The sequence below is a fragment of the Protopterus annectens genome, chromosome 2.part0 (genome assembly GCF_019279795.1).
Source record: "Protopterus annectens isolate FY-2018-M chromosome 2.part0, PAN1.0, whole genome shotgun sequence".
NCBI classification, from domain to species: domain Eukaryota; kingdom Metazoa; phylum Chordata; order Ceratodontiformes; family Protopteridae; genus Protopterus; species Protopterus annectens.
Window position 1 is genome coordinate 532,551,675 of NC_056728.1, and position 15,426 is coordinate 532,567,100.

The following is a 15,426-nucleotide window of genomic DNA, read 5'->3' on the forward strand; positions in this document are numbered from 1 at the left end:
GTAATATAGTGTAAAAAGAAATGGTGTTTGATAAGAAATGGTTTCAAATAAAGTGTTCACTAATTCCTGTATTCACTGCATGTGTGTTCTAATCCGACACCAGTCAATTGTTAATATGTGAATGAATAAATAATGCACTTACAAATGTCAGCAATAAATGTAGTGCAATACCCAGATTAAGGGTCATGTTTGAGTTCTGATATTTTTTTCTGAAATATGCTTAGATAGCACTCAGTAAATGAACAGAGTATATGTATAAGTTAACGGAAGTCTTAGACAGACAGACGTGTGCAAATGCCCAATTTGAAGTGACATTAAGCAATAAAGTGTAAAAGGAGATGGTGCTTTGATAAGTAATGTTTTCAAATAAAATGCTCACTATTCTTGTGGTCATTGCTTGTGGGTTCCTGTCTGACACCAGACACAGCTATGCATGTGTATAAATGTATAATTTCACACAGTTTTAAAGGAGGTGGTGCTTTGATAATTCATTATTTTCAAATAAAGTGCAGATTATTCCTGTGGTCAATGCTTGTGGGTTCTAATCCCATGGCAGCCAACTGGGAAATGACAAGCTATCTAGTGTAATTCGTGTGTACATGAACATACCTCTCAAATGTCACAATTTATGCAGAATGTAATAACTACTGCCCCATATTTCTGATCCTTTGATTTGCAGATATATAACATTACTTGGAATGCAATTTAATGGCAAATCTGTTATCAGAACATATTGCTACTAATGCATGAATACAGTATGTAAAAATGTTCCCTGTACTTGTGTCTTTGTACCACCATTTGGTATGGCTTGGCTCATAATGTCCTATGCTAACAGGTTGACAGCTATGTACATGCAACATCATCTATTCTATACAATATAAGAAGTCAGTGTTCTCACAACTGAAATCTAACATATGTAGAAGTATGTTGTAGTAGTCTGTGTAGTTATATTATCTGCAAAGTTACTAATGTTCTTTCTTTCTCTCTCACCCCACCCCTTCTCTTCTTTAATATATTAATTATATTTATTATTATGATTTGATATTAATGTATTATTTGTAATTACCTCTTATGTTGGCTTTATGTGTTATTTAATATTGCTCTGCTGTTGAAATACTTTCATTTACGTCATTTATTGTTGTGTTCCTCATTATATTCTTTTTTTATTTCTTTCCATTACTCATTATTTTTTTCTATTATGTTATTAATTACATTTGTTTGGTTATGTTTATTTTTACCTTATGTTTGTATTTAATTTACCACAGCACAAAAAGTTAGTCCAGTTCCAGGTAATCCACCTACCTTAGCTCCCCCAGCCACAGCACCTGGACAAAGCATATCTGGGCCGCAGCCCCCTCTGCTGCCCTTGAACTACCTCCTCCATCAGGTAGTTCTGCATTACAAGCTGGGGTGGTCCCTCCTCTGGGAGTGGTAGTGGAGGGGGTGCTTATGTCACCTATGATGAACTGACAGGCATGGTGCATGGGCTGCTGTGCCAAACTGTTGGTGCACGCCGGATGGACAGCATGCTTTCCATCCTGGTGGGGCAGCCTACACAGTAGCAGTGAAGGTGCAGTGCAGACAGTCCTATGGGTGAAGACTTGAATTACACTGCTACCATGTCTGATGTCGATGTGACTGGGATTCCACAACACTCTCCCCAAGCAAGGTGTTCACCACTGTCTTGTGTCATACACCAACCCTGTCTGCTGTCTTGTCTGTCTGCAAAAGCTCCCTCTACTTCCCAACTTACCTCCACCACACATACCTATGTCCCTTCCTCAACATTCCACTCTCACCTTAAAAAAATGGGCACCTGTCTAAAAAAAAAAATTCTTCCCATACATAGCTCTCCATTTTGCACACATGTCCACTAGACACACTTAATTTAGTCTAATTGGCTTGACAACACACTTATATTGTTCTCACCCCTCTCTCTGAGGGGTGATAGTCCAGCTTCAGGTAAAAATCTGTTAAAGTGCAGTTGTTACTGTACAAGAAATGGATAGCTATGGTTCTTTCCTACACCCTTCCTGCACATACCTACCTGCCTTTCACTATGTTTTCCCCCCTGCTTGCATCCCATTTCACCACTGTGCTATCTCCACATTTTTCATTTCTTTAAAGATTTTTTTGCATTATGCTGCATGACTTGGAACATCACTAAGCTACGCTAAATGTTGCTATATTGATATATGTTTTTGAAAAAAAATATTAATCACATTCATAGGTTCATAGGTTCATAGGAAGGTACTAGGCTATTGGCCCATGGGCCTACTCAAGCCTAGCCAACAAGGTTCCCTCGCTTACACCACCCGAGAAAGTTATTTTCTGTGCCACTGTCGAGCAGAGACACAGAAGTGATCCAGGGGTGTATTTCCTATTTCCCATCTGCTCTTCAAGATTCTTCTTGAAGAGTGCTTATGAAGAACTTTGCTTGACATAGATGGGTAGCCTGTTCCAGAGTATGGGAAGTCCATGGGACAGGAATCTATCCCTCCAGCATGTCCTGTTTATTGTGGTGACAAGGTTTAGGCCCCTAGAACATGTAGCTCAGAGGGACTGGGATTTCTTTAGGTGTTGCATGTCCAATAGTGCTGGGTTTGACATAACTTTATATGTTAGGTAGAGATCACCTACGCGTGCGTATACAATATGCTATGGAGTAAAGTTGGAGTTTTTTGAGGCGTTCAGTGTAGGGCATTTGTTTGAGGCCAGTAATCGTCTTTGTGAGGTACTTCTGTGGCCTTTCCAGCTGCTGCAGATGTCTTGTGAGGTACATTCCAAAAGGGACGTTGTACTCTATAATGGGTCTAATGAGTGTCGAGTAGAGAGGAACAATGACCTCTTTTTTCCTGGATGAGAACCCTTTTATGTTGAGGTGTGCCATGTAGAAGGACTTCCTGACTACTGTGGTGATGTGACTATCAAAGGAGAGACTACTGTCCACCTGGGTCCCAAGGTTTCTTATCACAAATTCAGTGTTAAGTAGATTGCTGCCTATGTGGTAGTTCATGGCTACAGAGTTTTTACCAAAGGGGATGATACTGCACCTTTTTGGCATTGAGCTTGAGGCCATGGCTACCAGGTATCTGTCTCAGTGAGGCCTTTCTGTAGGATGTCCACATCATTTGGGGACTTGACTATGGCTCCTAGTTTGCAGTCATCTGCGAACTTGGTTATCCAGAGGCCTTCTGTGTTAGCCTGTACTTCAGAGAAGTAGATACCAAACAGGAGAGGTCCCAGGATGGAACCCTGTGGTACTCCACTTGTCACTGCTTTAAGGTCAGATTTGGAGTCTGCAACTTTTACAGTGTGGGTTCTGTCAGTGAGCCAGTTGGCAACCCATCTTGTGATGTAGGGATTTATACCTAGTTTAGTGAGTCTATCTATAATTCCAGAATGGGGGATGGTGTCGAAAGCCTTGACGAGGTCAAGATAGGCTGTGTAAACCAACTTACCCTCATCTACAGCTTTGGTGACTGCCTCAAAGAAGTCGATCAGGTTCAGGAGGTATGATCTGCCTTTCACAAACAAGAACTGGGTGGGATCCAGAGTGTGGAGGTTACTGATGTCTTTGTTTATGAGTTCCATGATGATACGTTCCATGGCCTTGCAGACCAAGCTCGTCAGAGTTCAAAAAGTACACCTGCACCCTATTTCAAACCCAGGACCATTGCACCTGCAGAACAGTGCATCAACGTACCAAGGCACAACTGCTAACTAATACAAGTGTGTTGAGGAAAACATAGTAATTGTCAAGTTCCTGTCATTAAGTGCTTTTAAGTGATGCTGCTCATGGTGCCACATCATGCAAATCTGCTATGAGATTAATAGAAAAATAGTGTTATTGGGACTCTGGTAGAGAAATACATCACTATAAAGCCATATACAAAAGAATAGATGTAAGGGAGGTATCTAACAGCAAATAACTGTGCAGTTATATCTACAACATGTAAAAAATACACCTGCTACATGAGTAATGGAAAAGCAAGAGTGTAACTGTGTCTCTGGTAGAGAAATACATTACTGTAAAACCATACTTATAATAATAGCTGCTAGTGAGGTATGTAACAGGATGCACGTGTGTATATGTACAACATGTAAAAACATAGCTTGTATAGCAGTGATTCAGTAGCTCAATCTGTTAAATGCTGTAAAAACTAAGAAAACTCACAGACAAGAGCAGCAAAACGAGCTGAGTAACGCAAGTCATCCCACCACAAATCAGGAAGTTTGAACCGTTTATTGTAAAGCGCTTTTCGTCTCAGGTAATCCCAAGACTTCTTCAGACAAAGTAACAGTACACACATCCCTTCTTTTAGCTTCCACAATTAAATTAAACATCGCACCATTGGTTAAAAACATACATTCATTAAATATGCTAAACAGCTCTAGGTCTGGAGTCACGAGCCCACCCACTGTGAGCAGATCACAACACAGTGTAAGAAGAACAGGCTGCATGCGTTCGCCTTTATGCATAAAACAGTCACAATCACAAACCTAAAAGGCAGTACCTGCAGATTAAACCTATAATGCAATACAAACTAAATTTTAGCATTAAGTCATATTTTGACCACTGTGAGCAGATCACAACACAGTGTAAGAGAAACGGGCTGCATGCGTTCACCTTTGTGCATAAAACAGTTACAATCACAAACTTAAAAGGCAATACCAGCAGATTAAAACTATCATGCAATGCAAACTAAATTTTAGCATTAAGTCATATTTGACCTAGTGAAGAACACTAAGTCTTAAGGCGTGAGCCCACCCACTGTGAACGGGTCACGGCACCGTGTAAAACTGCGAGCTCCATGCATTTGCCTTGTGGCATAAAAAATGACTACAAACACCTACCAAAAGGTAGTACCTGCCGATTTAAACTGATATATAATAAAAAGTAGTAAATGGTAAAATCTACACATTGAGTCATAATTTGACCCAATATGCCTATAGCTTAAAAACGAAGCTCACCCACTGTATATAATACAAGTGGTTAGGGTGAACGAATTACAACTACATCTACTGACATAAACAGTAGATGGAAAACATGTGCGATGAAGCCAAGGATTGCTCCTTTACACAATTGGACAGCAGATACTGAAAAATCCAACCTAGCAAGAGTTGTTAAGGGTGTCGAAACTATTGCACAAACAGGAGGTAAATTCTAAAGGTAAATTACAAAGGTAAATTACAAAGTAAATAGCTAACATGTACGGTGGGGGCACTACTACTACTTACACATTAGTATAGTAAAAACTGACAAATACAGGCTAGCATGAACAATTTGAAACTGTTAGAAACTATTGGTAGCACCAAGAGTCAAACCTGTTTGTGCCTGTTATAAATCAATGAAGACACCTAGTGGAGGGCAGTTGAGGTACAAGACATTACCTCAACAATGTTAAAAAGTGCAATAGACATAATAGAAAATGAGGTGTTAAAATTTTATATAATAAAATAATAAAAGATAAATAGTAAATAATGAATGAGCAATAAAGATGAAACAATATGTGCAATTAAGTTGTCTAGGAAGTAATATTGACTGTTAGGTCCTAAACAGTAAATACTGTGCTAGACAATGAAACCAAGTCATCTTAGGAGACTCTTCAATTTTAAAATACAGTGAATGGAGCACATTTCATTTAAACCTGGAAATGTGCTGGCATCCATGCGAATTTGCCACGTGAGTTCCAACACTTCAAGGTGGACGGCTTCAGGATCACCTCTCCCATCAGAGTTTACACAGTCAATAGCCCTAAATAAAAATTTGTGGTTGACATTGTCAGCTACATGCTTTGCCAATGCGTTGATTGTTTTTAAATTCCTGATGTGATACTTGTGCTCATAAACACATTCCCAAAGTTTCCTGTCCATTTTGCAGATGTAAAAAGCTGGGCACTGTGGGCACTGGGCAAGGTAAACAACGGCTTTAGATTTACAGTTGAATTTGTGTTTAACTTTGTATTTTTGACCTCTAATTCTAAACTTTTCCCCTGTATCCATGTGGGAACAGAAATTGCACATGTTACATTGAAACATGCCTTTCCTGATAGGGGGGCAACTCATTAACCTCCAAAAGATATTTTAAATTCTTTCCCCTCCTCCAGGTAATTTTGGGGAACTCGAGTAGTTTATTTCTAAGGTTGTTATTGTTTCAAATAAACACCCAGTTTTTCTGAAGGATGGATGAAATGATCTTGTAATCAGTACTGAATGGTGTAAAAAGACTACAAGGTGGTGGGAGTGAACTCTCAGTATGGTGGGTCATGGGCTGATTTGTTGGATACTCGTTCCTGTGGGGGCCTTTCAAAATTGGTTGGTATGTTCCCTTTTCTCTCTTATGACTAACCTCTTGAATCAGTTCATCAACCAATTGTTTGGGATAACTCCAGCCCAGAAACATAGATCTGAGTGTATTGCATTCCTCTATGAAATCTGGAAATTTTGATACCATTCGGGGAGCCCTAACAAGTTGACCTTTCACTACAGATCTCTTTTGATAGGTTGGGTGACAGCTGCTGTAGTGGAGGAAGGTGTTGGAATAAGTGTCCTTCCTATGAATTTTAGCACACAATGTGCTTATGCTTAAATCCTTCCACAAGTCCACATCGAGGTAGGTGATTCGGTCAGAGCTAAATGTGTGTGTAAAAGAAAGGAAATTACTGGTGGAATTGAAGAAATCCACCAATTCTATTGCAACTGCTTTGCCACCTCTAATCAGCATAAATATATCATCCAGGAAACGTGTGTAGAAGGCAGTTTTGTTGTTAATAACTTCATTCTTCTGGATGGTTTCTTGTTTCCAATAAGCTATGACGAGGTTGGTGTAGCTGCCGCCACAAGGTGACCCCATGGCTACACCTACCTTCTGTAAAAAAATAGTGTCATTGAAAATCAAGTAGTTACTAGATAGAATGATGTCAAGTAATTCATCCACCAAAGAAATATCTAAGGTTGGTGCGCCTCTCTTTTTCAACATGAAGTTGACCCATTCAATGCCCATCTCATGTGGAATGGATGAATACAGATCCCTCATATCAACCGTAAGGAAGTTGAGATTATGGTCAAATACGAGGTCATTAATAGACTGTAAGAATGATCATGAATCTTTGCAAATGTCCGGTTCCATGACAACATATTTTTTAAGTATGTTGTCAACAAATTTGGCGCAGGTGTTTTGTGGGGGAGGTTAGCTACAGTTTTAAGCTCATACTACAGTTTGAGATCTACATACCTTTTAACATAGCAGCTAATGTAAATGTGAGATATTTTGAAGTATTATCCCTGTTATACTGTCATATGTGCTGCTGTGTGCATTACCTCAACTTCACATTTTTCCAGGACCATCAGTAATAGGAAAAGGTCATGCTCCTGCTGCTGGTAATTACAAAACTGTTTTGACAGAGATGTAGATTTAATTCACTGTATTTGCTCAAGTGTCATCACAGGCCTGCTGGCTGGATTGATGCACTGTCTGCATGATTGCCAACTGTACAGATATTTAATGATAGTACTCAGTTTAGACTCATACATATGCCTTTTAGGTGTGACCACAGTGATTGATTTGATAGTATTGTCAGGACATTACAGGTTGCTATAAGTGTCAACTGTGCAGAGCTTTGCAAAATGTCAGCAGTGTACATCATTTATGTTTTCCCTAGTAAGATTCCTGTTAAAGAACATTTATTTCCAAATGATTACAGATGTGGATTTGAAAATAAAGTCCTCATGTCCTACTATATGAGGTTGTGAGTTATGCAAGTGTGTAATAGTGACAGCAGTGCATACAGCTTAACATATATTTGCAACATAGTACTGCAGAGCATAGTAGTGCAGGTATTAATTTAATGCTTTTCCCTTTTTATCACAGGTAACCAGGAGGTTGGTCTTTGTTCAGTTCACAAGCTGATGTCAGTGTCTCTTCAGACTCTGATGTTGATGGTGGGCAATGTGAGGCACAGGTGGTGGTTGCAGTGGCTGAATCTGGCACAGAATTGACATCCCTTATCTACCCTCATTATCACCGTACACAACCAGTATGCCTACATATACCCAGTCCCCTGTGGCCAAATATACTGGACAGTCAGAAGGTGGGGATATTGAACAGGGATGTGTGGCTACTGTGGCTTCAGTGACTGTTGACACTGGCCTAGTGATAGGGGTGCTCATAGGAGGCCTACTGTCCCCCCACCTTCTGTTGCAGGTGTCTCATCTCATGTCACTCAGCATATGGAGGCACAGGTATGTTCAGAATGGAAGTCCAAATTAATGCACAGGGTTATGGATGCAGCACAGTCTGACATCTGTGACTGTGTCCATAGAAATGCTGATACCCTGGATCCATTCACTGGTGCAAGAGAGATCACATACTATCTGTCTTGAAATGGATGTTGCCTGTGATGGAATGTCTGGTTGGAGTTGAGTGTCAGCCTTATGGATGTAGGTCAGCAACTACATCTGCTGAGAGTCAACATGGCCATGCACAATCACAATCCTGAAGTGGCAGGACATCCAGCACTCCAGAGGGGAGTGTGCTGTCCACACCAAGATGTGGCAGGGCATGTGCTTGTGGTCCTGGGTGGTCCCATGGAGAACACATTCCCAGAAGACAGTAGTCACCCCAAGATAGTAGCACAGCATCTGAGCTTGGGCATGGAGGTGCCAGTGCAACTCCTGGCAGAGCCAGCTCACATGTTCAGGGGCATATAGATGATGAACTGTCAGCTTTACCATGCGCAGCTCACAGCTGTACAACATGCAGACACATAGAGCAAGCACTAAGCTTGGCTGTGTACACTTAGGCCCTCGCACAACAATGTCACATTCAGGTCACCTATAGACACACATGCCACATTTCCATGGTCCATTCTGCCTGCATCCCTTCCTGACTCACACACAAGCTTGACAACCTATTGTGTCATCCTAGGCCTTTTGCACTCCCACACAATACCCTTATGCAAGTGATGATACCTGTGCCATATCCCTCTCATCTCTTTCATGGACCCAGGGAAATAAAGCTATGGGTCTGATGCACAGGGTGACTATCTACATTAATATGAATTTTTTTCATCCAATGTTGCTTTTGGCATCCTACTTGTACTGCTCATTGGCAGAATCTGTATGTTGCCATTTATAATGACTATATCATAATATTGTGTGTACATCACAATGGATGCTGTTGTAATGGCTGTGTAGTCACACAATGATAGGTGTCACATGGAAATGTTTATGTCTCACTTTCAGGATTGTGTACGACACACCTATGAGTATACATCTACAATCAACCTATCAATGTCAGAGCACAGAATTGTATGTCAGCACACAAGAAAAATTTTGTCAGAAACGTAACATGGCATATATTCTGGGATCATAGGTTCCTATGTGTTTAATATGTTAATGAAGACAAGGGCTCTTTCATGTCTAGCCATGCATCCCAAACACTGTCAATGTATGATACCACTGTTGAGTGTAAGCATGGTTTTGGGTGCTGAAACATCTACAAGCTGGGGTGTAGGGGTGAACCATCCACAGTTTCCCTGTGTCTATTGTAGACACTGGTCCACAAGCAGATATGATTGTCCTTTTCCCCATCCAGTTGTGTAACTTGCCTTGATTTGTGTTAGGGCACAATTGTGCTTCATGTGGATGTGGAACCTGTTCCATACAGTGTATAGTCTGTGGGTTACATACCTGCCTGTCCATCATGTCCTACATATACCACTGTCAAGGTGCAGGTCTGTAGACCAGGTAATTCTGGTGTTAATTGTTTTGTGGATATGCAAGAGGTCCACAGTGGGGTCTGACACTACTATGTATGGCAGGCATTCACCACCCCTCCAAAGCATGTAGGAGACAGACAACATGGATAGGGGCTTTACATGGTCTGCATAGAATATGTTATGTACAGCACATAGTGCTTTACTGCAGAACCTCTGTGGATGTTACAGTTGTCGGATATGCCTGGCTAGTTACATACCAAAGTTGACATTGCATCAATAATAATCTATTGAATGCTGATTACAGTGGAACAATGGCTTCCTTGGATTTACATGCCATACCTTTGTTTATAGGTTGTGCAACATAGAATGATGTCCACAATATTACAGACACATAACAAGTAAAGGGTAGATACTATCTTTGTCCATAAGTCACTGGCTACTTGGTCAACTGTTTGAGGTGTGCTGGCAATACAATAGTTACCAGGGATGGATGCCTTCACAAAGGATATTATTATGCATTTCTTGGTATTTAGTGTTAGCCCATGGCTCTGACAATAACTTTATGCCTGTGTCAGCCCCTCCTGGAGAACATTTGTGTTGGTGTGGGAATCAATGAAAGCTCCTTCTTTGCATATAATCAGAGATAACTAAAATGTTGGATTGTGTGTCATCTTGATTTATGGATTTATAGGTTGGTGCTCCATGACATGTTGCTCTATGTGTAGATATGTGTTTTGTTTTCACAGAGTGCATATGGAGCCACTGAGGGTATTTGTTATCTGGACTTTCTCTACGAGGTGTTTGTGATTTATGTAGGTTACATGTCAGTGCCTCAGCTCATGTCTGGTTTGGATTTTGTATGATGGCTGCAGCATGTGGAAAACTGACTACCTTATTGACATTAGGAGTACTTTTATGTGAGAGCTTTGCCTCCAGTGACATTGTATACATACATTTCTTACATACCATATCAGTTTAATAATGAAGTGGTTTTCAGTAAACAAGTTGCAATTTCTACATTGCCTCAGGACATCTATATCCAAAAGGGTGGTAAAGGTCAGAGTGGGAATCCTCATATCCATGGCAGCAGATCCTTTGTTATTGATTACACACTCAATGTCACAAGTATCTGTTCCGCGACTATGGGGACAATGCTTGACAGTGCATGCTGGTTTCCTGTGTGCAAGTCTCTATTGAATAATGCCATCATGGTTTCTGAGAAAAATGTCACCCATGGTGTCTGGTTCTGCACAGAATACTGCCAAATACTGGCATTTAGGCAGTTATTCTGAAGTTACACACTAATCAAGCAATGCATACTGGGAAAGAACATTTACCTTATTATGAATGCTGAAAAGAGGGGAGTCATCTGAATTGTTGTGGCCTGCCAGCTCCTATTCTTTGTCTCTTACCAGCAGCAAAATGTTAGCACCAAGCTATATGAAGCGGACCACAGCCTGTTTGTTGATTCACACACTTGTCACACATGATGCAAGGCTCTGTAGGCTTGTTGAAGCCATTTCCAGGTAGATGCTTCAATTAGCAACTAGACCACTCATTTGATGTTTATATGTATCATGCCTTAGGTTCTGTGACTCAAGGCATTTGACCAGGGTACTGACCTGATGGTGATTAGGAGCACAGCTGCTGCATCACAATATAATATTAAGTCTCAGGTGGCATAGATGTCCAAGGTTGCTCCATCAAGCTCCACAGTGGCAGTGATCCATGTTAGGTGACAGTTTCACAGCAATTCATGCAGCCTAATGGTGCTGATCTGCGTGACATGGATGTGAGGCCTACTGCAGACAGGTGGCCAACTTTGGGCATTGTCTCTGTCCCTCCCACATGTCCTGTGTATCTCATACTGTAAATTTATGACCCTGGACCACTAAGCTGCATTCCTACATCATTTCACACAACATACATTTGCTCTCTGGTTGTTTGACAGATGTTGTAAACTTGCAAGGCTAAAGTAATGACAGCAAAGTTGGGCAAGTTTTCTGTGCATGCATGGACATGCACATCTTCACTGCAAAGAGTGCCTACAGTAAGTGTGTTTGAGGCTGTAAATTCCAAGGATGCAGCAGCATGACCCTAACTTTGCTGAAGTCGTACATTGTCACATTTGTAAGTATGCTTTTCCGACCATGCCTAATAACAGTATTATGGTCCATTCAAATGCCACAAAGCTGGCAAAGCAGTATACTAAATCTACCATGCTATCCCACATTGTCAGGTACTGTTTTCCCTTAGGATGACACCATAAATGTAATAACATGTTACATGTAAGCGTCTGTCAGGCCACTGACTAACCATGGCCTGTTGTGATGTATACACAAGCAATAATCTATTGCTAATGGCGTTATCCCTGACTACTGCAGAGATGTGGACAGGATCCCCAAACCACTACTCCTACTCCACACAAGCACAACTTGTGTAAGATGCACCTACATTAAAAACATTGAATCCATGCTTTCTCACACACCTGACAGTACATATGACAATGAGCAGGAAGCCAACATGCCGACCTCACCTCCTACTCCCCCCAAACCCACATCACACATACCTACATATGCGGAGGTGCATACCAGAAACACACCTATTTACCAGACACCTCACAAAGAGAAATGCAAGCACACTGCACATAACAGTATCCCTGCAGAGCACAGTACATATAATAGCTAATGCACTACCATCTCACTGGTCAAACTCTTACCACAAGGCACAAGTTCAAACATATCAGTCATAGGTGATTACATCGTGAGTCACACTGATGTCACCTTACCAGGCTAGATAAGGTAAAGGTCACAGTAAGCTGTCTGTGAGGTGCCAGGATATGGCATATCTCACATACAGTCATATCTGTCAAGAACAGGTACTGTTATGACTACATCATAGTTCCTGTTGTTGTGTAAGACTTGACACATGTATCTCTGGACTGTGTGAGAACAGACTTGACTGAGGTCTCACACTATGTGTCTCAGGCAGGTATGCCCTTGAGCATCAGCTTTATTTTATCTTCAGCTAGCATGATGCCTCAATACAAACATAACACTACTGATTTCAATAATAGGCTTAACATCTGGTATCAGTCTAAGGGTATCCACTATCTGTTAGCCTGGGAAGACATACTCAACAGACCTCAATGCTTTGTCACAGATGGTCTTCGTCTATCACCCCTTGGATTTTGGATACTGGCCAAGGCTATTGCCATCCCCATAGTGGACTTTTTAGGTGGTGTCTCAAGACCAATTTTTCCAGTGTAAACACTCCATGTAGAAACAACCTCAAGAATATAATGTGAGGGGGCGTGGCCAAGGATGAACACAGGGTAGCAGCAGATTACTTCAGCTCCACCAACATTACTACATTAACAGGAAATTATTACTTCAAAACTCAACTAATGGAATAATTTTCTTTCTAAAAACGTTTGGACTATCATTACTTATAATAATATTCAAAAAAGAAAGAAAATTTAACTGACTTTCCTGTCAGAAATCCTTTTGGAAAATTCTCTCTCATCACTTCTGTTCAGAATGAGTTCCAGCAAGGCTAACAGTCAGGATTCAAGCATTAAGAAAGAGCTTCAGACAATATTATCAACTATACAGCAACTAACAACTAAAATGGATAAACTGGATGTTAAAATTGACAACTTTATAGAGAAAACCACAAAACAAATGGATATGCTACACCAAGATTTACAACATCAGAAAGCCCAGATAACAGGTATAGAAGAGGCACTTAATGATATGGACAACAGAATTAAGGAAGAAGAAATGAACACTGAATTTTTATTGAAACAAAACACTCACCTTCAATCCAAACTAGATGACTTGGAAAACAGATCCAGACGTAACAATATAAGGATTTTTGGGCTGCCAGAAAATATAGAAGGTAACAATATTACATCTTTTTTAAACACTTGGCTTCCCAAAACTTTAGATCTGTCAGAGGCATTTTCTTTTGGCATTGAAAGAGCCCACAGATCTTTAGCCATTTCTAATACAAATAAAAATGATCCTAGATCAGTTATTCTAAAATTTTTATCATCTTATGACAAGGAGATGGTATTAAAATCTGCATGGGCTAAATCACCTATACAAATTAATGAAGCAACTGTGCGCTTTGACAATGACTATTCCTCTTTGGTAATATCAAAAAGAAAGGTCTTTTTACCATTAATAAGAGAGCTTAAGAAAGCACAGTTCAAAACTCATCTTTTATTTCCTTCCAAACTGAAAATCTTTTTACCTGATGGCCCTAAAATTTTTGAAGACCTGGACTCTGCTTTGGTATATATTAAAAAAAAAAAAATACTGGACAAAATAGAGGATATGGAATGGGCAAGTCTTTCGTTAAAAAGAATGGCAACAGGAACATCTTGGAAGACATCAGAGAAACAAAAGAGACTAAAAAACAAATGACATGTTTTATATTTCTTTGAACTTTTTAATTACAGTTTCTGCATCTACAAGAAAACCATACATATCTTAATGATTTGTACAAAGTTATACTAATGTGGAATAACTGAAGTTTGTTTTATGGATAATCAAACTTACATGAGGAACAAATTACCTGATATAAATCAACTTGTTTCTCTTCTGTAACTAAGAGATCTAAGGTTAGTAATATGTTATATCTTTTTTTTCTTTCTTTATTTTAAATAATAGCACTCTATTTAAACTAAACATATATGGAAGGGGGAGGGAGGGCAGAGAGGGGGGAAAGATGAAAAGAAGGAAAAAGGGGGAAAAATAAAATATTATCTCTTTAAAATTATTTATGCTGTTTAAATAAAACTGCTTTATATTATACTATATTTAAAATTGCTTAAACACATAATATCAAATAATAAGTTATGATATAACTGTAGCTGACTAGAACTAAAGCAGTTGTAAGTAATGTGTCTCAGGTTTTACTTTACTAAAAGAAACAGCAAGTAAATATATATCTAGATATGTTCTTTTTTTTTTTTTTTTTTTTTTTTTAAGAAGTAACAAGGTTCTAATAATACTGATGTGTGTCTGTAACATACTTTGAATGAGAAAATGAAATGGGACACATAAATTTAAGAAATGTTTATGTTAGATAATTTAAGGCTTGGTTTCACTGCCATAGAGACTGCAATGACTTGTGGAGTGCTTCGAGAAGGTTTTACACTGTATAAATCCTTTTACATTCAAAATGAATGTTTATCACTTACTTTTACTAAAATTCCCGCCAGAATGTTATAAGAGACAATTTTAGTTATAGGTATCCTCGTGAATAGTGTCCTCAAGCCGATTTAAAAGCTTCAACATTCAGCAAATGCACAGAGAAGCTGAAAGCAGCCATTTTGAACTTTGACCCCTGATTTCACACAGACATGGTGCAAATTCAAGAAGTAAACCCGTTTCAGGAAGTAGAACTGCTGTAAATGCGGTATTGTGATGAAAAACGAACTTTATGACAACAAAATGTGAGTTTTTCTTTATAATAACTTACTTATTTAAGATGTTACTTATAAAATGTAAAAGTTATTATGATTTTTAATGTCTTAATATGCCATAGTAAACAAATGAAATAGCTTAGAATGCATAGTAGCTAAACTCATGCATATGTGACTCTGAAAGCTTATATAGTTGCTGCATTTCAATGCATATAGGTGCATATAATTTAATGATATATAACATTATAATGCATTTATTTTAACAAAGAT